The sequence below is a fragment of the Hyperolius riggenbachi genome, chromosome 4 (genome assembly GCF_040937935.1).
Source record: "Hyperolius riggenbachi isolate aHypRig1 chromosome 4, aHypRig1.pri, whole genome shotgun sequence".
Lineage (NCBI taxonomy): Eukaryota > Metazoa > Chordata > Amphibia > Anura > Hyperoliidae > Hyperolius > Hyperolius riggenbachi.
In genome coordinates this window covers 201,235,990-201,262,650 of record NC_090649.1, presented here as the reverse complement: position 1 = coordinate 201,262,650, position 26,661 = coordinate 201,235,990, and the positions used below count along the sequence as shown (strand labels likewise).

The 26,661-nt window shown below is 45.5% G+C and overlaps 1 protein-coding gene across 1 annotated transcript in view; it reads right to left on the bottom strand.

Annotated features, from left to right (window-relative positions):
• MASP1 (MBL associated serine protease 1) overlaps positions 1-26,661 on the bottom strand; it is a 152,659-nt gene that overhangs the window by 34,664 nt on the left and 91,334 nt on the right. The window lies entirely within an intron of this gene.

Genomic DNA, 26,661 nt, shown 5'->3' with positions numbered 1-26,661 from the left:
GCTGAAAAAAATACTGTTGCTGCCAGTGTCTTCTTGCCCATGTTTTGACAAGCACAGAAGAGAGGAAATACCTGTACTGACATCAGACGCACTTTTTGTTCCAGTCACAATGAAGAGGCAATGAAGAACATCTATCAAATGCAAATGTAACAGTAACAACCTCATTTTATAATAATCCCATTTACTACTAAAGTGGAGCATCTAAACATCTCTTTGTGCAGATGCACTCCAATCAGTGGCGTAGCAATAGGGGGTGCAGAGGTTGCAACCGCATTGGGGCCCTTGGGCCAGAGGGGCACCGAGGGGCCCTCCCTCAACCGCAGTATTAGCTCTTTATTAGTCCTGTGCTAGTAATAATCACTTATATAGATGCTTTAAATAGAAGTAATCATTAACAAACTGTTCCCCATCCCCTTCTTGCACCTCTCATATTTTGGCTGTCCTTGGCAGGTTTTGGTGCACTGTAGCAATTGTTATGTATAGAGTACTTGTAGGGCCCCATGTAAAACTTGCAACGGGGACCATAGCTCCTTAGCTACGCCACTGACTCCAATACAACATGGCTGCGGGCTGGGGGTCCTTAAAGGATACCAGAGCTGAAGAATAAACTGAAAAGTCCCCCTCCTTAATACTGAAATTCTCCGGCATGGCTTAGCCCAGGTTGCCGGAGTCGGGCGGTATTGCGCAGGAGTACATGGCCAGGAGTGCTCTGCGCCTGTGCACAGAGGCACAATGACGCTTGATAATTGTAGTTCATAATCACTTCCCATGAGATGCCAGTATCTTTTATATATATGAAAATAAATTTTGAAATAGGTGTAGTGTTATGAAGCTCCAAGTGACCTAGAATCACTAGGAGTCTGCAAGGGACCAAAATAAACCAAATAGTCCTCTTACTAAAAGGCTATATACTAAATCTGGAAGGCAATTTTTTATTTGAGGTAGCTGAAGATGATCTAACTCAGCGCCCCCAGTAGATGTCAGTAGAGTAACGTTGTACTTTCCTGTGAACAACAAGAACTAACTTTACAGGAATGTATGCGAGGAACTGAAATGGCTATGTAGGAGAAAAATGCAAAAGTATACTGTAAACTGAAATTGAACAGGTAAAAGCGAACTATATTCAAGTAAAGAAATCAACCTAAACTATAGCACGCAAGAAGAAGGACAGGATATTTCTTCTGAGAGGAATTGGTGGAAATTGAAAGCAAACCTTGAGTAGTAACACAAGTAAAGCATTTAAATATTTAAACACTGCAACTTGCAGATGTTCTGCTATATTAATTCTTCTGTATAATGAGGGGGGGGGGGGACTCTCCTAGTCACTGGTGATCTTACACGTATATGGTCTCCCCAATCTGAATTCATGTGCTTCTCTATTGTCTTTCTTGCCTATGTATGTAGTGATTTTTTGAGTGCTCTAGATAGGATATACTATGCGGTTTACACTTGCACTCCGGCCTCCTATGCCTGGTTTTTATGGTTTCCTCCTCTTAGTGTATAGCATACTGTTGCGCGTTGCTATGGCCATGGGGGGAGGAGTGAATTGGGAGTACACACAGGCTGGCATTAGCATCACTCGTGAATGGTAAGATGTGATAGGCCAGCCTGTGTCCCGCCCACCTCAAGGATAGGCGCTAGCTACTGCAGCACACGTATGGCTCTGTGTATGCGATTGGAGGGGGAGGTCTGCCACACACGGCTGATGACGTCAGACGCACTGCTTTGATACAAGACGGAGCACGAACATGACGCAGTCACCGGCCTCTCTGCACCCCCGCTTAGCCTCTGAGGAAACAACCTCTGTTGTGAAACAGCTGTAAGGTAGGGGGGAGCGCTCTCCATCGGGGTCCTCCTTTGGTTTACCATCTGATGCCAATAAATGTTTTTATGGTACACGAGCATCGGTGCCCGCCACTCTCTTTTCTTCAAGTTTGTTGGAAGTCTTGCTCTGGCGGATGCATGCTGTATGTGAAGCCATAGGACTGTGTTTGCACCCTGATCATTTTCTGAATGCTGATGTGCTGGTCATCTCCCTACTTGCTACGCCTGAAGAAACATCCCTGCATTTTGCTGAATTGTCATCAAGTGTTTGTTATTTTAGAAACAAATACACTATAAAAAAAACAAAAATAATGTCCCCCAAGTTTATTTAGAATATTTTAGTTGAAACAAGAAAGGGCAAAAATTAGACATGCAAAATTATTAGCCCCCTGGCCATTAATTAGAGTAGTTATTTACTAGGTTGCCACAGGTTTCCTGAGGGATTTTGGCCCATTCTTCCATTGCAGACAGATCTAATTGGTCAAAATTGCATGACTTCTTCTGAGCAGAAACATTCACTTTGAGCATGAACCACAGATTCTTAATAGGTCTGAGGTCTGGGCTCAGTGCGGGCCACTCTAGGATCTTGGTTTTAGTATCCTTTTTTGAATGTATGCTTTGGGTCATTGTCTTGTTGGTAGACCCAGTGACAACTTAAGCCTAAACTATTAGCAGATTTCTACATATTCTCGCTCAAAATGCCAATATCATTTTCGTTTTTCATGATACCATGCACCCAATGAAGGGTCCCTGAGCCTGAGGCTGCAAAACAGCTACACAGCATGATGCTCCCACCACTATGTTTAACTGTGGGAATTACTAGGGTTGAAAACCTCTCCCTTTCTTCACCAAACATAAGCAACATCCATGTGCCCCAACGGTTCCAGTTTAGTCTAATCAGATCAAAGCACAGACTCCCAAAACTCATCTTTACCTTTCAAATGTTCACAAGCAAACCTGATGCTCTTTGAGTAAAGGGGTTCTTCTGGGACAATGACCATGATGTAGAGCCCTTACAACTGTGTTCCTTGAAACATCAACTCCAGAAGAGGCCGGGTAAACAACAATCATCTTGGCAGATGTCCAGTGCTCCTTGCTGATTTCCCCTCCAGAGTTCTAGAAATCTTGCGCTTACGGCCATGGCCAGGTTTTCATACAGAATTTGTCTCCTTGTACTTGCGCAACAATGCAACGTACAGTAATTCTAGACACTGTGAATCACTTGAAAATGACCTTCCCCTTATAATGAGCCTCTGCTATCTTCTTTCTGAAGTCCAGACTTATTTGCTTTGTCTTTGGCATGATGAGTAACAGTAGTGCCTCTTAGGTGTTCAGGTGCCCTGTTCCTTGGAGTCTTTTTATGCTGATTGAATGTTGTTAGGAAGTAAATTGACTCCTGCCTTGTTAGGAAATCAACTGACTGCACAGTTGTGGTTTCAAAGCTGGTTAATTACTGTAGGTGTGTTTTGAAAACAAACATTCACATGGGGCTAATATTTGTAACCACCCCATTTTTACTACATTTGATATAAAGCAAGCCTAAAAGGTATTTTATATTACATAATGGACCAAAAGCTATTAAATGATTAATTATATCAAATTTCATAAATTCTTCAAACATTGGGAAGAACTTTAGGAAAATGTTCCATAATTCCTGGGGAAGGGAAGGGGGGTGGCTCTTGTAAATTTACATAAGGATTTACCAATATCTTATATTTTACCTTCTTTACAACAATACATTTACATAAGAATCTAGGAATAACATGTGCCTTCTTCAAACTAGTACATTTATATAAGGACTTAAAGGAGTTATCAGGGCAAAAGTAAGAAAATAAGCACTACTTACTCGGGGCTTCCTCCAGCCCCAAGCTCCCAGCATGTCCCTCGCCGCAGCTCTGCACACAGCCGTTCGCCGCAGCTCCCTCCCGGTCCCCGGTGATGACGTCAGGCCGACCTCCGGGTCGGCTTGTGCGAGCGGCGCTGTCAATCACCGCTACGTGGGCCGGAGCGGACTGCACAGGCGCAGAACTACTGCGTCCCCCTCAGGCCTGGATTTACATCACAGGAGCTTACAGTCACAGATGTTCTGGCACCTTAGACTTTGCCCTCCATGAACCTACAAACCCCCACCAAACCGCACCTAAGTGTGCTGGCTGTCCCAGCTGTCACTTCTCCCTTACTTCCTTGCCCTTAATAGCTACAGGTGTCCCTTAAAGTTAGGCAGCCAGAGGTACCTTCAGTATTAAGTAGCTAGAGGGGCCCCCGACTGAAGGGAAATCTAATCAGTGGAATGATGAGACCCAGATAAGTAACCTCTTATTTACACCCCGCTCAGTACTCTGGATAGGGAAGAAGGGAGGCATTCATTGAGGGGAGGGAGCTGCCTTTCCTTCATCAGGCTCCTGAAGGCACATGCCTACAGTGCCTTATGGTAAACCCGGCCCTGGTCCCCCTCCAACACTAAATGCAAAATAATCACACAATGCATACTACCAAAAACATCTTTCCAATGACAGCCACTGTGTGAGAGAGGTGTAAGCTAGAGATGTCTTGAACATAGAATTTTCAGATTGCGAACTGCGAACGCAAACTTCCTGAAAAATGTTCGCGAACAGGCGAATCTGGCGAACCGACATAGACTTCGATGGGCAGGAAAATTTTAAAACCTACAAAGATCACAAAAGCAATGGAAAACTTGTTTCAAAGGGTCTAACACCTGGACACCATGCCGGAAGGGATCCATGCCAAAAGTTCCACCAAAAGTTACGAAATTACGGAGTTGACGCAGAGTCAGTTTTTAACCCCTAAAGGGCAGAAATCCCATTATGCACAGCTCTGGGTGTCAGTGGGCTGTGGAGTGTCACACACAGAGAAATCCAATAGTACTATCAGAATACAGTGAAATAATAATGCACTGTAGTGGCTCTGTGCATGCAACTTAATGAGACAACAGCAGGAGTGTGCACACAGCTCTGGGTGTCAGTAGTTTGTAGAGTGTCACATACAAAGAAAAGTCAGGAGACCAATGTTTGCTTTCACAGCTAGTAAGAATCAAGGACACAGGTCTAGCTAATGCTCTCCCTACCTATCTGCAGCAAGTCTGACCCTGCTTTCTCTAACAGTCAGCACAGCAGCCAGCAGAGAATTAATCCAATATGGCCACCGTAACTGATTTTTGATAGGTGGGGGTCCAGGAAGGGGTGCTAGCTGATTGGCTGCCATATGACTGCTGACTGTGAGGTAAGGGGTCTGTAACGGTCTTGTGTCGTTGCCCAGATGTCTGATTATATGGTGATCTGCAGAATCACCAATAATACAGACGCTATACCTGATTATGGGTGATCTGCAGAATCACCAATAATACTAGTATAGCAGACAAAGAGCAGAGAGTGTAGTGATTGGTGTAACCGTAACTTTAATGCTTTAATGAGGCCTCACCAGAGGGGCTGGTGAGGTCTAAACAGTACACTGAGTGTGCACTAACGTATAACCTCCAGCAAGCTGGAGAAACAATACTGAAGAGGCTGAATCTCCCGAGGGGCGGGTGATTCAGAATATACTGCAGGCAAATGAACACCCGAGGGGCGGGTGGGTCGGATTGTACTGCAGTCTACGAGATACAGTAATACTAAAATGACAGGTACCTAATGAGCAGGTAATTAAGGCTGAACTATAGCCTAGTAGAACTGCTTCACCAGCGGAGCTGGCGTAGAAACACCTCACCAGTGGCGAGGGCCCACTGGTGAGTAGAATGTTCAGGCAGGCAAGGTTCAGCAACAGGAAGGTATGTATCGGTACAGAATCGTGACACAAGAGAGTAATAGGGAATCAGGTAGAGGTTCAGCAACAGGAAGACAGATAGGCAAAAGTACAGGATCAGAAAGCAGGATCAGAGTCAGGGTAATTGCAAAGAGTCATACACAGGAGATCAATACAGAAACAATAACCTAGTCTGGGTGTGAAATCCTTAGCATCAACACCAGGGAACTAGTCTAAACAAATAACAATCACAAGGTAGCAATATCCTAATCTTGGTGTGAAATCCTTAGCATCAACACCAGGGAACTAGCCTAAGGTCTGAGCGCTAACACGCAAGTATTCACGACAGCAGACAATGTGATAATGAAGCCCGGAGGCTTATGAAGCAGAGGAGACCTCACTGGCACGCCCCCTACTCATCAGCCAATCCTGGGCACCGTGGGTCTCCTCTGACGTCAGCCGACCAGCAGGTCAGCTGACGGGCTTCCTCCCCGCATAAAGGTCCCGTCTGTGCGCGCGCCCGCGCGCTAAGGCAACCCCCTGCACGGAAGGACGCCGAACGGACGGATGGCCGCATGGAGGCAGCTGCGGCGGCGGTGCTGTTCGCCGCAGCTGCCTCGTTTCTTACAGGCTCTAGGCGTGGACTCCGGACACGCACCACCTGGCCTATCAGGATGCAATCTATGGAACTCCATCCTGAGTTCTTCTGCATGCATGCGAGAGAGTGGTACCCAGGATCTCTCTTCAGGGCCATACCCTCGCCAGTGGACCAGATACTGCAAAGATTTGCGTACCCGCCGAGAATCCAAAATCTTCTCTATTTCATATTCTGGTTCTCCATCAATCACCACAGGGGGGGGGGGGGAGGAGTGGCATTCACATATACGGCAGGCTTCAGAAGCGAAACGTGGAACGTCCTACCACCCCTGAAATTGGAGGGAAGCGACACCACATAGGTAACATTATTCACCTTTTTAGAAATAGGGTAGGGCCCTATAAACTTGGGACCCAATTTTACAGAGGGCTGCCTTAGAGATAAGTGTCGTGTGGAAATCCACACCACATCTCCCGGTGCAAATTTCCATTCCACCGACCGTCTCTTATCGGCGTGCCTTTTTTGAGTCGAAAAGGCTCTTCTCAAATTTTGCTTCACCTTATCCCAGATGCCTCTCATTCTCTCTGACCAGTTTTCTAAAGCAGGAAAAGGTAAAGCTACCACTGGCAGGGGTGAAAATTTTGGGTGATCTCCCCGTAACAACCTGAAACGGGGAGAATCCTGATGAAGCAGACCTCAAATTATTGTGGGCAAACTCGGCATATGGTAAAAATCTGACCCAATTCGTCTGGGCATCAGCCACATAGCACCTGAGGAACTGCTCAAGAGCTTGGTTTACCCTCTGGGTCTGACCATTGGTCTGTGGGTGGTAGCCGGAGGAAAACGATAACTTCATCCCCATACGCTGACAAAACGCTTTCCAGAAACGAGAAGTGAACTGGACTCCCCTATCTGACACCACATCCTGGGGAATCCCATGCAGCCTGAAGATGTGGAGAACGAACAATTCTGTCAATTCCTGTGCCGAAGGGGGTCCGTTCAAGGGGATGAAGTGAGCCATCTTACTGAACCTGTCGACTACCACCCAACTGACCGTTTTACCCTCAGAGAAAAGCAATTCACCAACAAAATCCATGGCCACGTGAGTCCAAGGTTCCTCGGGCATTGGCAGAGGTTGTAAGGTACCAGCAGGCGCTTGCCTAGAAGCCTTGCTCCTGGCACAAACGGCACAGCTAGCCACAAACTCCTTACAATCAGTAGTGATTGAGGGCCACCATACACTACGACTTAATAATTCTCGGGTACGAGCCACTCCCGGGTGACCAGCATTTTTATGGGCATGAAATGCCTCCGAGACTTTGAATCTAAACTGGAGGGGAACAAAAAAAAAACCCTCTGGTTTGCCTTCAGGGACCTCCTGTTGAAAAGGACCCAGCTCTGACGCCCAATCCAACTCAACCTGAACCCCAGAGGGTTCTGGATCCTGTTCAATGGTTCCAACTACTTGGACTTCACTAACTGCAATAGGGACCTGCTTTAAACAGTGATCATGACAGTATGGAGACCAGCTTATCAACTGTCTGGTACCCCAATCAATGTCTGGTGAGTGCTTTTTTAACCACGGCATGCCCAGGATGACTGTGGACGTGGACATTTCTAACACCAGAAACTGCATTTGTTCCCTGTGCAGGGCCCCAATCTGGCATAACAATACAGGAGTCTGAGTGATGGTGAGGGGCAATGGGGAGTCATCCACAGCCGTAATCTTAATCTGCTCCCCCAGAGGGAGCAATGGAAATCTGAATTGATTAGCGAATCTAACAGACATGACATTGACAGCTGACCCGGAATCTGCAAATGCCTGAGTAGTATGAACCTGGTCCTCCCAGGTAACAGCGCAAGGAAGCAACACCTGTTTATTGTGAATGTAAAAGACAGCGCTTCAGAACTAGCAATGGAACGACTGTTTCAAGTTAAAATACAATCAGCATAAAAGCAGATCAGTGTAAAGTTCAGAAGGTCCCAATGCCCAGTCTGTTAGCAGTTCTCCTCTGTGTATGCGCTCTATTTGGGTTCAGCAGATCCCCATTGGCAAGTCTATTATGTATTGATAGATAGCGCTCCACTTCTGCTCAAGTACATCAGAATACAATGAGATGGAAGAAGGAAGCCCCCTTGGGGCCGCACTCACCAGACCTGTGTGACCACTGTGAGACTGGTCAGTATGCGCACTGTAGTCCTTCTATGGCCGACTGCCCGTCCTGGTTTAGATGGTTCCTCTTTCGGATGGGTGCTTTCCCTGCAGTCCTTCCTTTTGCCTGTTTCTTGTTGTGTGCTCACCTCAAATACAATGAGCCTCACATAGCATAACTCCGTTAGGTTCAGAAAAACTTTATTAAAAGTGTGGTACTCACAAGCATATGCATATATCAGCACATAGAGTGTTAAAAACGGGCTCTCCCCCGTGCCTCTCCGGATAGGCTCGCCGGGTGCTTCCGCTTTTTCTCCGCTGAGTAGTTCCCAGACCGTCCTGTCGGCTGCTAGCTCCTCCCGACGCGTTTCGTCACGTGCGCGTGACTCATCAGGGGCGTGGCTAGCCTCAGGACGTCTGGCTGGTTATATACGTGAGGGCAGTCAGGCTCCCCCTGCGCACAATCCCTGCGCTTACTTCCGCGTTCCAAGCGTGTGCATTACGCATGCGCGTCCGCCCGTACGCAATGACGTAGATGTTTCAGCTGGGCGTATCCCCCCGCCGCATGCATGACGTCATCCGCATAACATAGAGCTGAGGCGAGAGGGAGGCCCATACAATTAAAACAATACTAGTACATAGTGATTCCTATAGCAGTCCTTTCCCAAATTGTAAGGTACATACATCATAGACATATTAACATATTTGTATAATTCACTAACACGAAATCTTGTAACATTTCTAGTTTCTCCATAAGCTTTCACATTTGTGCACTCTGTCGCCATCATGTGGTCATATAGTATAAGACCCCTTTCTCCATTATGGTATATGCAGATGGATAGCAATATGTTTTGGCTTTTTTTGTGTGAACATACAAAGTATAACAAAATATAAAAAATTTAAAAATTATAAAAAATATATAGAGAATATAAAAAAGTAATAAAAGGTTAAGGAGGTTAAAAGATTCATTAGTAGCATTAGACCTTCTTATATTGCTTGGCTAGAGAGGTCTGTATATAAATTATATCAAAACCCTGGTTATTCCAAGGCCTCTATTGTCACTATATCTATCTATCATAGGTGTACGTACAGGAGGCTAGGTATAACCCTGTGTCCTAACTGTTGGCTATGTAGCAGTTGAGGTCTATTTCCACATTATGCCCTCCTGGGTTCAGGGTACCCATCTGATAGATCCATTTTGTTTCGGCCTTCTGTATTTCTCGGATTTTGTTGCAGCCCCTCCATGAGTAGGACATTTTTTCTATTCCACAAAATTTGAGGGTGCTGGGATCTGATTGATGGTGTGTTCTATAATGGTCTGACACGCTATGTCCCACCAGTCCTCGTCTGATATTTCCAATGTGTTCTCCTATCCTCTTCCTTAATTTCCTAGTTGTTCGACCTATGTACTGTATATTACACTGTCACAGGAGCCCTAGTGGCTGACCGCACTTAGCCTTCTAAACGGTGCCAGCGCACAGATCGTGCGAACTCTGGTCGCAGTCAATGCGCAGGAACCGTTAAGAATTAGCCGCGGACAACCCAGAAGAGAGCCTGTGAGACACGGGTAATTACAACGTACACACGATTCCACGGTATCTGCCACCACCACTGGTATGGGCCAGTGGACCCGATTTACTGACTGACTAGTCCTGCGAATAAAACGGTTAAACACACGGTATTCTGTCTAGCCAACAACAAACAAACAGTAGCGTATCTTCAGAGACCCGGGATCAGTTCTGTCTGTGCTGATAAGAAGGGTAGCGGAACAGTGAATGACTTGGAGGAAGTCTTTTATTCACAGCAATATAAATAATTAATATATACAGACAATTATTAAAATAAACAATTATTAAAACAGTAATAGCCAGTTTAAAAAATAAAAGAAGGGAGAAAAATACTTAGTTCCTGGAAAGATGTCCTTTAGTGGGAAAACTTGTAAATTTCTTGGTTTCAATCAAAGTCCAGAGTTCAGACCAGGTGGATGCCAGCATATCCTCAAGCTGGCACAGATGAGTTCAAGATGTTTCAGGGTGGAGGACACTGAGTTTGGCTCCTCTGCCATTCTTATGCCCCTGATTCAGTAGGAGGGAGTGAGGGCGGGCCCCCACACCCCCTTAGAACATGAGATGAGTCCTCCCCTTGTCCTGGGAACCAGAAATCATGCCTTAACCATATATGGGCTCTATCTCACAGAACCGTACAGGTCAGGGCAGATTTACTAATATTTTCAGGTCTGCCTCGATGTACCCAGCAGCCTGATACCAAACATGAGGGGTGGGACCCCTGTGGTATCATTAGGGCACTGTTGAACTGCCTAACGGGCAGTCCTTACCTCAGAAGGTTCTGAAATGTTCTCAGAACCAACGCCAGATAGGGCCAAGCATGCTCTGTTAGTTTGGAGGGTCTGCCAGCCTGGCAACACAGAAAATATGATACATATAGCAGTTTATGGAATATGAGATACCCCTGGGATTGATAGCAGGTCATTCCCAGGCAAAGGCTCTTTGAAGTTTGGGGCAGCTAACTAGGTGTCAGCTCCCCTGCTGGGAGGGAGCCAGAGGGTCTGGCTTTTCTCCCAACTAGATTGCTTCTGTCATGGTCTATACCTGATGGATGGGCCATCAGCACAGCTTGAAGCCAGGGACTCTCTGGGCCCAGGCTCATTAGCATATCAAAAGAGCCATCCAGCAGTTGGGCTGGTGCTATCTCTCTGCTGAAAAAAGACTTCAGCTGCCCCTACACACTCAACCCAGATTGTATCGATTTGAAGCGCATTCGATGCAGAGAATCGAGTGCGATCGTTTTTCTTCACGGGCGGTTACAGGACGCGCCTGCGGCCCCGCAACCGTCCGTGACATACACGGACACCAGACCATGTAGACGACTCCCTTTGTGTTGCACGTGATGTTTTGTTTCAGTTTAAATGTGTTCCCTTTTGATGTTGATACTACTTCATTACATCTCACTGGTGTGCCTTCTTTACATCCTGTGCATCCTCTGCATGGGAAGAACCCATGTTGCTGCCAGAATGGTATTACCTCCCTGGGTGGATTGACGCAGCTTGGCGCTAGGTAGTTCCTTAAATTTCTTGCCTTGCGGTATATGAATTTAGGTTGGTCGGGTAACACCCTCTTGAGCTGGTTGTCCTCTTTTAGTATAGCCCAATGTTTCCTTATAAGTAGTATCAACATCAAAAGGGAACACATTTAAACTGAAACAAAACATCACGTGCAACACAAAGGGAGTCGTCTACATGGTCTGGTGTCCGTGTAATATACAGTACATAGGTCGAACAACTAGGAAATTAAGGAAGAGGATAGGAGAACACATTGGAAATATCAGACGAGGACTGGTGGGACATAGCGTGTCAGACCATTATAGAACACACCATCAATCAGATCCCAGCACCCTCAAATTTTGTGGAATAGAAAAAATGTCCTACTCATGGAGGGGCTGCAACAAAATCCGAGAAATACAGAAGGCCGAAACAAAATGGATCTATCAGATGGGTACCCTGAACCCAGGAGGGCATAATGTGGAAATAGACCTCAACTGCTACATAGCCAACAGTTAGGACACAGGGTTATACCTAGCCTCCTGTACGTACACCTATGATAGATAGATATAGTGACAATAGAGGCCTTGGAATAACCAGGGTTTTGATATAATTTATATACAGACCTATCTAGCCAAACAATATAAGAAGGTCTAATGCTACTAATGAATCTTTTAACCTCCTTAACCTTTTATTACTTTTTTATATTCTCTATATATTTTTTATAATTTTTAAATTTTTTATATTTTGTTATACTTTGTATGTTCACACAAAAAAAGCCAAAACATATTGCTATCCATCTGCATATACCATAATGGAGAAAGGGGTCTTATACTATATGACCACATGATGGCGACAGAGTGCACAAATGTGAAAGCTTATGGAGAAACTAGAAATGTTACAAGATTTCGTGTTAGTGAATTATACAAATATGTTAATATGTCTATGATGTATGTACCTTACAATTTGGGAAAGGACTGCTATAGGAATCACTATGTACTAGTATTGTTTTAATTGTATGGGCCTCCCTCTCGCCTCAGCTCTATGTTATGCGGATGACGTCATGCATGCGGCGGAGGGGATACGCCCAGCTGAAACATCTACGTCATTGCGTACGGGCGGACGCGCATGCGTAATGCACACGCTTGGAACGCGGAAGTAAGCGCAGGGATTGTGCGCAGGGGGAGCCTGACTGCCCTCACGTATATAACCAGCCAGACGTCCTGAGGCTAGCCACGCCCCTGATGAGTCACGCGCACGTGACGAAACGCGTCGGGGGGAGCTAGCAGCCGACAGGACGGTCTGGGAACTACTCAGCGGAGAAAAAGCGGAAGCACCCGGCGAGCCTATCCGGAGAGGCACGGGGGAGAGCCCGTTTTTAACACTCTATGCGCTGATATATGCATATGCTTGTGAGTACCACACTTTTAATAAAGTTTTTCTGAACCTAACGGAGTTATGCTATGTGAGGCTCATTGTATTTGCACACAACATTGTATGAGCACACAACAAGAAACAGGCAAAAGGAAGGACTGCAGGGAAAGCACCCATCCGAAAGAGGAACCATCTGAACCAGGACGGGCAGTCGGCCATAGAAGGACTACAGTGCGCATACTGACCAGTCTCACAGTGGTCACACAGGTCTGGTGAGTGCGGCCCCAAGGGGGCTTCCTTCTTCCATCTCATTGTATTCTGATGTACATGAGCAGAAGTGGAGCGCTATCTATCAATACATAATTAACACCTGTTTATTGTTTAGAGGTATATCAAGATCGCCTAGGGTAGTACCTCCAGCTACTCCTAGGCGATAGAGTTTTCCGCCTTATTAGGGCAGGCAGAAACCATATGCCCTTTATCGGCGCAGTATAAACAGAGCTTCTCTGCTCGTCTTCTATTTTTCTCCACCTCTGAGAGCTTGGCCTGCCCAATTTGCATTGGCTCGTCAGTGGGTGGAGAGGAAGGCGTAGGAGCTGAGAAAGTACAGGAGGAAAACTTTCTTGGGGGTTTAGCCCGAGTTTGCTTTTGATAGCGAACTTGTCTATCAATTTTAATGGCCAAGGAAATGGCCTCATCCAGAGTCTTGGGTTCTGGATGACCCAACATAAGATAGGACACAGCGTCAGACAATCCTGACAAAAAACAGTCCAAAAGTGCGTACTGCCCCCACCTGGCTGACACTGCCCATCTCCTGAACTCGGCGGCATAAACCTCAACGGAACCATTACCCTGCCTGAGGGTTTTTAACTTCCTCTCTGAAGTCACTGCCAAATCAGGATCGTCGTAAATTATGGCCATGGCTTTAAAGAATTCCTCCACTGAGATCAAGGCCGCATACCCTATAGGGAGACTGTATGCCCAGGACTGGGAATCTCCAGACAACAAAGTTTAATGAATGTGACCCGTTGGGCTTCTGTACCAGAAGAAACGGGTCGTAATTCAAAATATGACAAGCATCTATGCTTAAAGTTACTAAAATCCGAGCGATGCCCCGAGAATTTTTTAGGTGGTGGCACCCTCGGCTCGATCACAGAAGGGGGAGACACTCGAGTATTAGGGTCCAATAAATGGTTAACTGACTCAGCTAGTTGGTCAATCTGAGTCTGTTGAGTGTTCACCGTGTTAATGAGTTCATTAACGGTGGCGGTTAACACGTCGACCCGTTGGCAGAGTGCCTCTATTACACTTTTACTGGTCTGCTGTTCTGTAACGGTCTTGTGTCGTTGCTCAGATGTCTGATTATTTGGTGATCTGCAGAATCACCAATAATACAGACGCTATACCTGATTATGGGTGATCTGCAGAATCACCAATAATACTAGTATAGCAGACAAAGAGCAGAGAGTGTAGTGATTGGTGTAACCGTAACTTTAAAGCTTTAATGAGTCCTCACCAGAGGAGCTGGTGAGGTCTAAACAGTACACTGAGTGTGCACTAACGTATAACCTCCAGCAAGCTGGAGAAACAATACTGAAGAGGCTGAATCTCCCGAGGAGCGGGTGATTCAGAATATAATGCAGGCAAATGAACACCCGAGGGGCGGGTGGGTCGGATTGTACTGCAGTCTACGAGATACAGTAATACTAAAATGACAGGTACCTAATGAGCAGGTAATTAAGGCTGAACTATAGCCTAGTAGAACTGCTTCACCAGCGGAGCTGGCGTAGAAACACCTCACCAGTGGCGAGGGCCCACTGGTGAGTAGAATGTTCAGGCAGGCAAGGTTCAGCAACAGGAAGGTATGTATCGGTACAGAATCGTGACACAAGAGAGTAATAGGGAATCAGGTAGAGGTTCAGCAACAGGAAGACAGATAGGCAAAAGTACAGGATCAGAAAGCAGGATCAGAGTCAGGGTAATTGCAAAGAGTCATACACAGGAGATCAATACAGAAACAATAACCTAGTCTGGGTGTGAAATCCTTAGCATCAACACCAGGGAACTAGTCTAAACAAATAACAATCACAAGGTAGCAATATCCTAATCTTGGTGTGAAATCCTTAGCATCAACACCAGGGAACTAGCCTAAGGTCTGAGCGCTAACACGCAAGTATTCACGACAGCAGACAATGTGATAATGAAGCCCGGAGGCTTATGAAGCAGAGGAGACCTCACCTCGAACGGACGGATGACCGCATGGAGGCAGCTGCGGCGGCGGTGCTGTTCGCCGCAGCTGCCTCGTTTCTTACAGGGTCAAAGTTTATCTCAATGATGATGTAGAACAGGGGCGCCGCGAGGCATAAAGCGAACCAAGCGGTCGCTTGGGGCCTCACAATCTTAGGGGCCTCGGCGGCTCCGTGACGTCGGCGTGACGTCACTTTTTCCCCGCAGCCCCGCCGGGCTGGCAGAGCAGAGCAGGGCTACAGGAAGATGGCCGCCGCCGAAGCCCTGCTCTGGAGACTATGTCTCCAGTACAGGGCTTCGGGTGGCCATCTTCCCGACCCGTAGCCCTGCATGAATCAGCGCGGGAGATTGGAGGAGGAAGCCAGGAAGGGAGCTCCGTGGGAACTGCGCGCCTGAGAAGCCGGCCGGGAGAGGAGACCAGGGAGAGAAGACTTCTGCCAGTGCCAGCCTGCCAGGTGAGTAAATTCTTTTCTTTTTGCAGCCGCAGCCCTAATTGCGAATTTGCGATTGATTTCTGCTGAACTGTGCCCTAAATGCGTTTGATATCTGCTGAAAATGTGGCCCTAATTGCGTTTGATTTCTGCTGAACTCTGCCCTAATTGCGTTTGATTTCTGCTGAAAATGTGCCCTAATTGCGTTTGATTTCGGCTGAAAATGTGCCCTAATTGCGTTTGATTTCTGCTGAAAATGTGCCCTAATTGCGTTTGATTTCTGCTGAAATGTGGCCCAAATTGCGTTTTTATTTTCTGGTGTCTGGGGTAACTGTTGCTGCATTTATTATTTAATGGTCATAGTTGGCTATATTTGCTGTGCTACGGTTAAGCTTCGCCCATACAATGTCATGGCCGCGCCAATCTTTCGGCGCGCTACGCGCGCCTCAATCACCCCAACATCCATTTTTTCCCCGCAAACAGCCCCGCCCCAATCCGCCCTCCTGCTCCACCCACATGTCATGGCCACGCCCACTTATGCGGGATAGCCACACCCATTTTTCGCCGCGGCGCGCTTCGCGCGCCGCAGGATAGGGCCTCTTGCTACAGTCCGCTTGGGGCCACAAAAACCTTAGCTGCACCCCTGATGTAGAAGGGGTGAAGCGAACACGTCAAATGTTTGCTGTTCGCCGCAAATGCGAACAGCCGATGTTTGCAAAATACTGCTCGCAGGCGAACTGTTTGGGCCATATCTGGTGTAAGCCAGTGCCTTTTCTAAACCAGTACATTTATATTAGGATATGGATATGGGGTATTTTGTACCTTCTATAGACTGAGGATTTTGGAATATATTGTGCCTTTTTAGATCCTTAAACTTATATTAATCTAATTATACAGTATATGATAAAAGAGTGAACATGTTATAAATTAATGTGGCATAATTTATAAAAGAGTTGGTGTTGCTTTTGGCTGTTTTTATCCCTCAATACAACAAGAACTGTACCTGGTGCAGCATCCCCTTGGTGTTGTGATTTTACTCATTTCATTTACAGTATAACATTTCCTTTTTATATTTCTGTCCAGTTATTTTTTTTCTTTAGAGCAAGCACATTTCAGGCAAAAAGCAAAACAACAACGTTCGTAGATTGACAATGACCCAAACTGCGACTAAAAATTAATTTAGCCAATAATAATTTGTGTAAGTGACAGCAAAAATGATGCCTGTTCATCATTTTTTGTGTGTACATAATGTACAGTATAATGTATTAAAAAAGCAGGGAGTAGCACATAATGTACAGCATAGTCTATCCAGTGGATAACATATATAACATAGTGCAAATAACTACAATCATGATGGACTTTAAATTCAGCTTGATATAAGAAAAAATGATACCATATAGAAGTATACATACAGTACAAATATACCGTGTATAATCATGTATAGAGAAGAACAAAAGACATGCAAAACTGCTCACAACAAAACTGAAGCAGACAGAGGGCTTAAAGCAAACCTGAACTGAACGTACCTTGTCTTACGCACAGCATCATCTCACCTTGCTGGCTAGAGATGCAAAAACTGCTGCCTCAGGACAGGTGATGTTAAAGAGTGCACCTGACATCTACTGCAGATACTTAAGTGTCAACTCTGCAATATCCTGCCACAACAGAAGTTTATTAACACTCAAGGGGTAAGATTTAAGACCAAACACTTACACATCTTTGCAGAACCACCACTTGGGAGATACGGTCTTAGAGGTGCTCATGTTAGTGAACTACAGCCATAAGCACATTGTCATTTATTGACCTGAAGGAGCGGGATAAACCCGTGAAATGCGTTGTCCTGTTCATTGTGCAAATAAATTGTATATTGTGCAGTGCAGTGACTGTTGCTGGTGCAAATCTCCAAGAGAGGTAAGACAACAATACCTCTCTTTTTTAACTGTTTTCTAATTGTTTTATGCGAAAGCTAGCTGTAGAAACATCTCCATAAGTGAAACGCAACCACGGTGATTGTTGTAAATGAGTTTCTGGATTCTACTATACTTTAATGGATCTCGACTTGATAGCTGCCACATGTCTCACATTTTCAGTGTTTCGTCTCTACAACATAGAGCGCCTTTCAGAGGCTTTTAAGCTGTTCTAGTAAAAGAAAGCTTATTATACCTAAGGTACCTACACACTTTAGATTTCTATCAGCCAAAACAGCTGTTCCTGGTCATTTTTAACTGGAATTTGAAGTGAGCACAGGTGTTCTCCTTTGCAATGGGTCTTCCTCCTAGTGATCTGCCAGGATGGACTGTCCTCCTATCTATGATACCTTTTGTTTCTGTGGAAACTTCAGGTCGCATTCAGAGTGGCACGTTGCGAAGCTGCATTATAAAGTCTTATAGCGCAGCTTACCGCACTGCAATGATAAGCCTCTGGGACATTCACAGTGCTACGTTAACATCGCGTTGAAAAAATGTTGCATTGTGATAACTCCCTGCTTGCAGTGCATTACCTCTAAACGCAGACGCTTTTTGACTTTAATATTGCATTAAAATGCAACGTACCACTGTAAATATGCCCTGAAAGGAAGTTCCTGCACAGTGGTGTCCTCCCTCCTCCCCTCTCCATTGAGCATGCTTCAAACTACTGTCCAAAAACAATCCCTAATGAACATTTTGTGGCAACAGTAGGAAAAATTCTGACTACTGTAATTAAAGTCAGACAACAAAATGTACAATTTGTGACATAAACATGCCTAATTTGTTTCCATTTATGCTGTACAGCCCCAGCTTTCTGTGGTGCTTCCTGGTTTAGAGTGGCAAGCCCTGCCCATTCAGCATGTGTAGTTCAGTATCTGCAGTGGTGCCAGAATACAGCATGTTGGTAAAGTCACTGTCACCATCAGGTGTCATATTTGTGACAAGTCAGAGTTACTGCTATCAGTCAAAAATTACAGAGCTGTAAAGTAAGTAGGAGCCCAGAAACATATAAATACAGCACCTGCCACAAAATAACCATTCTTGAGTGCCCAGTACTATAGCCTGATAACTGCCAAAAATGCTGGCTACCCCATAAGGAATTCTGGTGCCCTGTCCTACTCATTAAGGGCTAGCAGTGAAAGCCTGGCCCCATGAATTCTGAGACTTCAGTTTAGTTGCTAAAGTGTGAGCTTCTACTGGTATTTAAATGGTTAATGAGAGAGAACATACTGTATCCTACAGATATCACAATCTTTACGCAAAGCAACTTGTTGTAACTATAGCAACCGGTTCACCCCACTTAGGCCTTGATTCATAAAAAGCTGTGCAATGAAAAAATCTGGTCGTTAAAATACAGCGTTCGGTATTTTAGACTTTTGTTTGCTTATTCATAAAAAACAAAAACCTGTTCGGTAACAGCAGAGCAGTGTGGAGTTGTCTCTGTGTTGTTACATGCTGTTCCGTGCAGTGAGGGCATTACAATAGTAAGAGTCATCCCCAACATCCCTTTGGAATGTAGATGTTTGTTATACTGATTGTTATACTCCCTCTGCTCCCTGTGAATCTGTCCATTAGTCTTTCTTAACATTTTATTTTATTGCCACAGCTTACATGAACGGCAAGAAACATTAAACATGCCATACTTAGGTGATTTCCCCACTAACTCTTCCTCCGCATCTTCAAACAGGAATGTAAAGGGTTAAACATCTGAAAGGCTTCAGGGGAAACCTCTTTTGTTCCGTTCTCTCTGCTATGCTGCCTAGAGGGTAGAAAAGCTTTGCACAGTCTCTGCACTGTTTCTGACAGACCAGAGCTGCCGGTAATGTTTATGGGCTTTACCGCATGTGCTAGTCTTTATGAATCGACATTTACTGATCGTTAAATTTCAGCTTTTCATGCTTTTCATGCGGTAACAGCCTTTATGAATTGACATTTCCTAAGTGTTTGGTAAAGTCAGCTGTTTTCTGCATTACCTCATGCGGTAATGCTTTATGAATCGAGGCCATTGTGATAAAAGCTGTATAAAGGAAAGAAAGGGCACTGAGAGCTACTGCATAGATAAACAGTGTGAAGATTAAGGCGTCCGCTACTGTCTCAGATCTAACAATGGACAATGCCACCGCCTCTGGATAACGGGTGGCATAATCCACACACGTTAATATGTACCGCTTGCCAGACCTGCTCGCAATGGGCAGAGGGCCTATTATGTTGACTGCCACCCTCCGGAAGGGCTCGTCAATGATCGGCAGTGGGTACCAGGGAGCTTTTCGGGTACTCCCAGACGTTTTTACCCTCTGGCATGACCCTTTTACGGAGATTTTCAGAATAGCACTTAGACAAACGATTTGTAATCGTTTATTTAAAGAAATAATGCATAACTAAATATAGCAAATGAAACAAATTGATACGCAACCTTCTACTATGAGCACTTAACTATAAATAACATATATGTATACAGTATATATAGATGTCAATAGCTTTCTTCCTGATTTTACATACACAGTACAGTAGATTCCAATCAGTACTCATTACTAGTACTCATTATGAACTATGCAATTAAATAGTAGATTTAAATTACCAAACAGTTCTTGCCTTGTATTATAATGTTTATTCACTTTTCTGAAAATATTTAAATGGTATACAAAAACATGTAAGTACAAATGAAAATCACATCACATTAAAACTACAACTACGGTATGTATAAAATTAAACTAACAACTTTTGGAGTTAAGTACAATATTGCATTGAAGGTAATATTTTTTGTTGGCCATTTTATAATTATTCCTGTTTATCTCCTGAACAGGCATAAATAAAGCATAAATAAAATATATAAATAGATAGTTTTTGTTCAGTAATGCATATAAAGGAATGCCCTCCCCCCCAAAAATTAAATAAAAGAAAAATAAAATACACTTGTCTACACTTGTACCTTTGATACAGTCACTTATCTTCAGATTTTCTCAAAATGAACAAGTAAAAACAACCAACATCTCCTTATTGGATGCTGTAGTGTTTATTAGACATACACTGAGAAGTCAGTGTTGCAAGATTACTCAGGATCCGTATATTAGGGAAAATAAGGTCAAAAGCTTAGTCTGTCTGCAGAAACCTAGAGCACACTCTGGTAAGGGATTTTCCCTTTGGGTGTAAGGACACTTGTATGCTAAAGCAGGCAATTTGGGCACTTGCTAGTGTTGGAAGTTTTTGAGCACCGCCATAAGCGCCGATTGAAATATCGGCATTTAGGGGTAATTTGGGTGCCTGCGGTGCCTGATAAATTGCGGACACTGTATTTATTGGGAGCCATGGGCACCCAAATTATGCCTCAATGCCGATATTTCAATATGCCCATATGGCGGCGCCAAAGAAATTATGTTTTTATTACCATTAGGCATCAGGTAGGAAGTTTGTGGGGGAGGGTTTAGGGTTAGGCGTCAGGGAGGAACGCAGTTGCTGAAGAGAAACTGTTTGAGTGGCCCTTGCAGCAGGATCATCCAAAAAGGAGGTTCTGGTTGTGTTTACTTATTTGAAGATGAGAGGTGGTATGTTCCACTTTAATTTCATTTCTTGCGCTCAACTAGCATTCTGGGTGGCGAGCGCATCTCAGAGTATGCGAGATATACTATCATTTTCTTAAAGTGAACTTATTCTGATAGTAAGAGTATGTGTTAAAAGGAAGTTCTGGTGCCTCATTGTTGACTGCATCAAGAATAAATATTTTGTGTACACCATATTGGGTTCTTTTTCGCCACAATTTCCTGGGCATCATTAATTTTTCACACCTGAAGTGCAGGGATGGTCGTAGTCAGCCAACTTTGCTACGCTGGAACTACGCATAGTTTTACGCAATTACGCTTCACCAAACTATGGCTTCAAAATCAAATATTCGCTTTGTATGCATTTCGTAGACTACGCGTTAAAATACGCAATTATGCGTAGTTCGAAGCGTAGTGTATGCGCATGCTTATGCCCGCATGCAGACAATTTTACGCATTAATTCCTCTTTAAATGCTTATATCGGGAACTCTTCTATGCATACATTCCCCTTTCCAATGCGCAAGTTTGTAAGCATACAATCGCACACGGAAAATTAGACGCGAGTAATGCATTTGTAGTTCACTACGCAATACACATGTTAAGTACACATAGTGGGTGTAAGCTACGCGTAAATTCGTAAGCGTAGTTTTGAAACTTTAACTTCACCTACGAACTACGATGCGTAGATGCGAACTACGATGCGAACTACGATACGTAAATTTGCACTGGCGTAGTTTCTGCTGAAGTGTAACCCTAATCCTCACCCCTTTATTAATGTGTAACAGAATCCTTCACCCACAGCTATCTCTTAAATGGCCTATTTATAAAGTGAGAAGGAGCCCTCTAATCGTGAAGTATGTCAAAAATGTTTTAATTAACACGCAATAAAAGCATTCCACTTACTAGAAATAGCAGGTTTAAAAAGCATCTCAAGGGTACAAGCCCTTATGTAACACCCTTGAGATGCTTTTTAAACCTGCTATTTCTAGTAAGTGGAATGCTTTTATTGCGTGTGAAAACTTTTTGACATACTCCACGATTGGAGTGCTCCTCCTTTCTCCTTTTTTCTTTAATCTCGTTCAAGACTTCCTGACAGTCGGGCTGAGGACCTACAGGAGAATGTGAAGGGCAGATAGTGCATTACTGCCTACCAATACTGATAAGCACAAGATTGCACTTCTATTTGTTTGCCATTTATAAAGAGGTAAGGAATCAGCACATTATATCTCACCCACAGCCCTTTACATCCCAGTAATTTTTGATACATTTTTGTGGTAAGGAACACATGCGCTGCAGTGCTCCCCCACTGGCTGCAAAGTCATGATTGGCTGAATCAGGTCACCTGATCTTAGAAGCTTGGATGACCAGTAAAAGAGCTGGGCTATGTATTGCTTCATCACTGTATACAGTTGTCATGGAAATGCAGGGCAAAAAACTGGAAATAAAACTAGATCCACACAATCACTGAGGCAACGGTTAGTGTACAATAACAGTTTCACATATGTCATATCTTACTTCTTGTAAAGAGAATTTCCAATTTTAGTGTAGAATACACTTAAAAAGGTCTCCCAAATGGTGTCATGATTGTCCTAAAACAATTGCCTAATTTGCAGGATCAGCCTACAAGGCACCTGGATCACTTCAACTGGTGATGTCATCAGTGCCTCTGTTCATAACCCAGTTCCCAGAACCTGATCTATACACATAATCAACACTGACAAACTGGGGTGCACTTAATATGTATTTTACAGGGGGGGGGGGGAGCCACTTGCTGTGTTTCTGGGTACTCCATAGGCAACAGCAGTTTAGTTGACAACTGGAAGCCAGCAAAGTAAGGGCCTGGTGTATGAAATACCAGTACTAGCACCAGGGGTGCAACACCCATTACACTATTAGCACCACATGCATTACCAGGAAAAGGTATGCGTTGCTATAGTAATGTGAAGTGTAATTGTCGTTACCATAGCAATGCACATGGACCTACTAGTGTAACAGGTGTTGCTCCTATGTTGTTAGTACCAGTATTAATGTGTGCTGCCTGCACATGACAATTTTACGAGCCTTTCTTGCATCAAACCCAAGGTGACTGCTTTGGTACAACTATGGAGACAGTTAAAGGGGGCCCTTTTTAATAGTGTATTTTGTACAGAATGTGGATATACACTTTAAATGACCCAGGTTGTCACAGACTATATGTGTGGTTAGCTAGTTAACTGCATCTTCATGGTGTAGTAGTAGAAAGAGCCAACAGCAAAGTAGTAACTGCTATTGATCCAGAAGCAAAGGAACCCAAAGAGACCTCCATTTCCATCACCTTCTAGTCCCAACTAGTAATCCTATACAATAAAACCTAACTGTCCCTGCGTCATCCACTTTCCCTGTCCGTCCGTCCGTCCGAAGCTTTTTTGTACTGCGCATGTGCGCAGTACAGGCAGCCATTGGGACAGGAGGTCGGGCCAGGGAGCAGGGCGGCCGTGTGCACGCGCAGCGGGTGCGCGCGGCGGGTGCGCACGCTCCCGGCGGGTGCGCACGACCGGCGCACGCTCGCACTCTGAGTGGCGGCGGTAGTTTAACTACCTAGAGCCTGTTTTAAGACGGGCTTAGGTAGCCTAGTCCTATACAATAAAATGCAAGTGTCCCTGTGTCATCAACTGAATGGTTGTGTGTCCCTGACTTTTTTGTACTGAGCATGTGCCCAGCCAGGGCAGTTAGGACACAGGGCCGGATCTGACAGTTTGCTGTGTGTGTTTCACAGAGGTTCTCACTGCATTGTGGGAAATAATAACAGCTTTTTCCAACTGCCAAGCAAGCAGCTCCCTGTGTGCAAGAAACTCCGACCAAGAATTGAACTTTATTCCAATCAGTAGCTGATACCCCCTTTTACATGAGAAATCTACTCCTTTTCACAAACAGACCATCAGGGGGCGCTGTATGACTGATATTGTGGTGAAACTTCTCCCACAAGAAACCCCTCCCACAAGAAAAGTACGTACTTTTGGCAGTTTCCTGTCTGTGAACCTTGCTGCATTGTGGGAAATAGCTGTTTACAGCCGTTTCCAACTGCCAAAAACCATGCAGCAGCTGCATCCCCTCCCAACAGTAAAAATGTTCACTAGAGTTCCTCTTTAACTTCAGACAGTGGTGGGGAATGAGCAAGCGGGACACGTATGTGCACGCATTGCGGGGGGTAGCGGTTGTGACCTAGCGCCCGTTTATTAACGGACGGGCCTTTTTAGTAGTGCTTTATATTGTATTATGACTGCCCTGCCTGACTTTAGGTTATTGATAGGGGTGGGACGACGAATCCGGCGAATCCACGAATCCCTCGAATATTAGGAAATATTCGAGATTCGTGGACTCGAATCCCGACGCCATTTTCTGTTCGCCGAATCCGCCGAATCCCGACGCTGCATCGCCGCGCATCCGCCGCTTCCCCCGCTCGCAATTGTCCTCCTCCCACTCCCCGCAGCCGCCTCCGCTCGCCCACCGCAAAATAAGAGGAAGCAGCCTCTCACCTCCAGCGTGGAGCCCGGAGCGGCAGACCTCCTGCACACTTCCTTATTCCCGCTAGTCACCGGCTCTTACTACGCGTCATTAGTAAGAGCCGGTCAGGTGGCCACTAGGGGGAACCAGGAAGTGAAGGGAGAGGTCTGCCGCTCCGGGCTCCACGCTGATGCTGGAGGTGAGAGGCTGCTTCTCCTTATGTATGCAGGGGGACGAGCGGAGGAGGCTGCGGGGGGAGGGAGGAGGATATGTGCCACTCTGCTCAAAACGCCACTAAGCTGCAGCTGGGGGATAGATTTGTGCAGCCATGGGATCCCCCAGCCTCACCATCAACCAGCTGGATAGCAGGACTTTTTGAACCCTGTGTCTCTCTCTAGCCTAATAATCCTTCTTCTCTCTCTCTCTCTCTCTCCTTCTTTCTCTCTCTCTCTCTTTCTTTCTCTCTCTCTCTCTTTATTCCTTCTCTCTCCCTTTCTTCCTTCTGCTCTCTCCTTCTCTATGTACTGTCGGACATTACGGGGGCATCCGAGCTGCTGTGGAGCTGGTGAGCGCCGCCAAGGAGGCAGGCAGCTCCGCTCACACAGCACTAGGACCCCTCCAGTTTTGCTGCTTTGTATATGCTTTGTATATGCCGTGTTGCTTTGTATATGCCTACTCTTGTATACTATGCTGCATGTGCATGTCTCTCAATCTACTGCATGTCTGATACTGTACCGTACCATCACCGACCCTGTATGTGCCAAAAATAATTCCGGGTACAACTCCCGTTGTACTTGGCGAAATAAATTGATTCTGATTCTGATTCTGATTCTGATAAGAAGCCCCCATAGCCTGCTATCTATACTGAAGCCCCCCATAGCCTGCTATCTATACTGAAGCCCCCCATAGCCTGCTACCTATACTAAAGCCCCAATATCCTGCTACCTATACTAAAGCCCCCATAGCCTGCTATCTATACTGAAGCCCCCATAGCCTGCTATCTATACTGAAGCCCCCATACGAAGCCCCCCATAGCCTGCTATCTATACTGAAGCCCCCCATAGCCTGCTATCTATACTGAAGCCCCCCATAGCCTGCTATCTATACTGAAGCCCCCCATAGCCTGCTACCTATACTAAAGCCCCCATAGCCTGCTACCTATTCTAAAGCCCCCATAGCCTGCTATCTATACTGAAGCCCCCATAGCCTGCTATCTATACTGAAGCCCCCATACGAAGCCCCCCATAGCCTGCTATCTATACTGAAGCCCCCCATAGCCTGCTATCTATATTGAAGCCCCCCATAGCCTACTATCTATACTGAAGCCCCCCATAGCCTGCTACCTATACTAAAGCCCCCATAGCCTGCTACCTATACTAAAGCCCCCATAGCCTGCTATCTATACTGAAGCCCCCCATAGCCTGCTACCTATACCGAAGCCCCCCATAGCCTGCTATCTATACTGAAGCCCCCCATAGCCTGCTACCTATACTGAAGCCCCCCCCCATAGCCTGCTACCTATACTGAAGCCCCCCATAGCCTGTTACCTATACTGAAGCACCCCCATAGCCTGCTACCTATACTGAAGCCCCCCATAGCCTGTTACCTATACTGAAGCACCCCCATAGCCTGCTACCTATACTGAAGCCCCCCATAGCCTGTTACCTATACTGAAGCACCCCCATAGCCTGCTACCTATACTGAAGGCCCCTATACCCTGCTACCTATACTGAAGGCCCCTATACCCTGCTACCTATACTGAAGGCCCCTATACCCTGCTACCTATACTGAAGGCCCCTATACCCTGCTGCCTATACTGAAGGCCCCTATACCCTGCTGCCTATACTGAAGCCCCCTATACTCTGCTACCTATACTGAAGGCCCCTATACCCTGCTGCCTATACTGAAGCCCTCTATACCCTGCTGCCTATACTGAAGCCCCCTATACTCTGCTACCTATACTGAAGGCCCCTATACCCTGCTGCCTATACTGAAGACCCCTATACCCTGCTGCCTATACTGAAGGCCACTATACTCTGCTACCTATACTGAAGGCTACTATACCTTGCAACCTATAGTGAAGGCCCCTATACCCTGCTGCCTATACTGAAGGCCACTATACCCGGCTGCCTATAATGAAGGCCACTATACCCTGCTGCCTATACTGAAGGCCACTATACCTTGCAACCTATAGTGAAGGCCCCTATACCCTGCTGCCTATACTGAAGGCCACT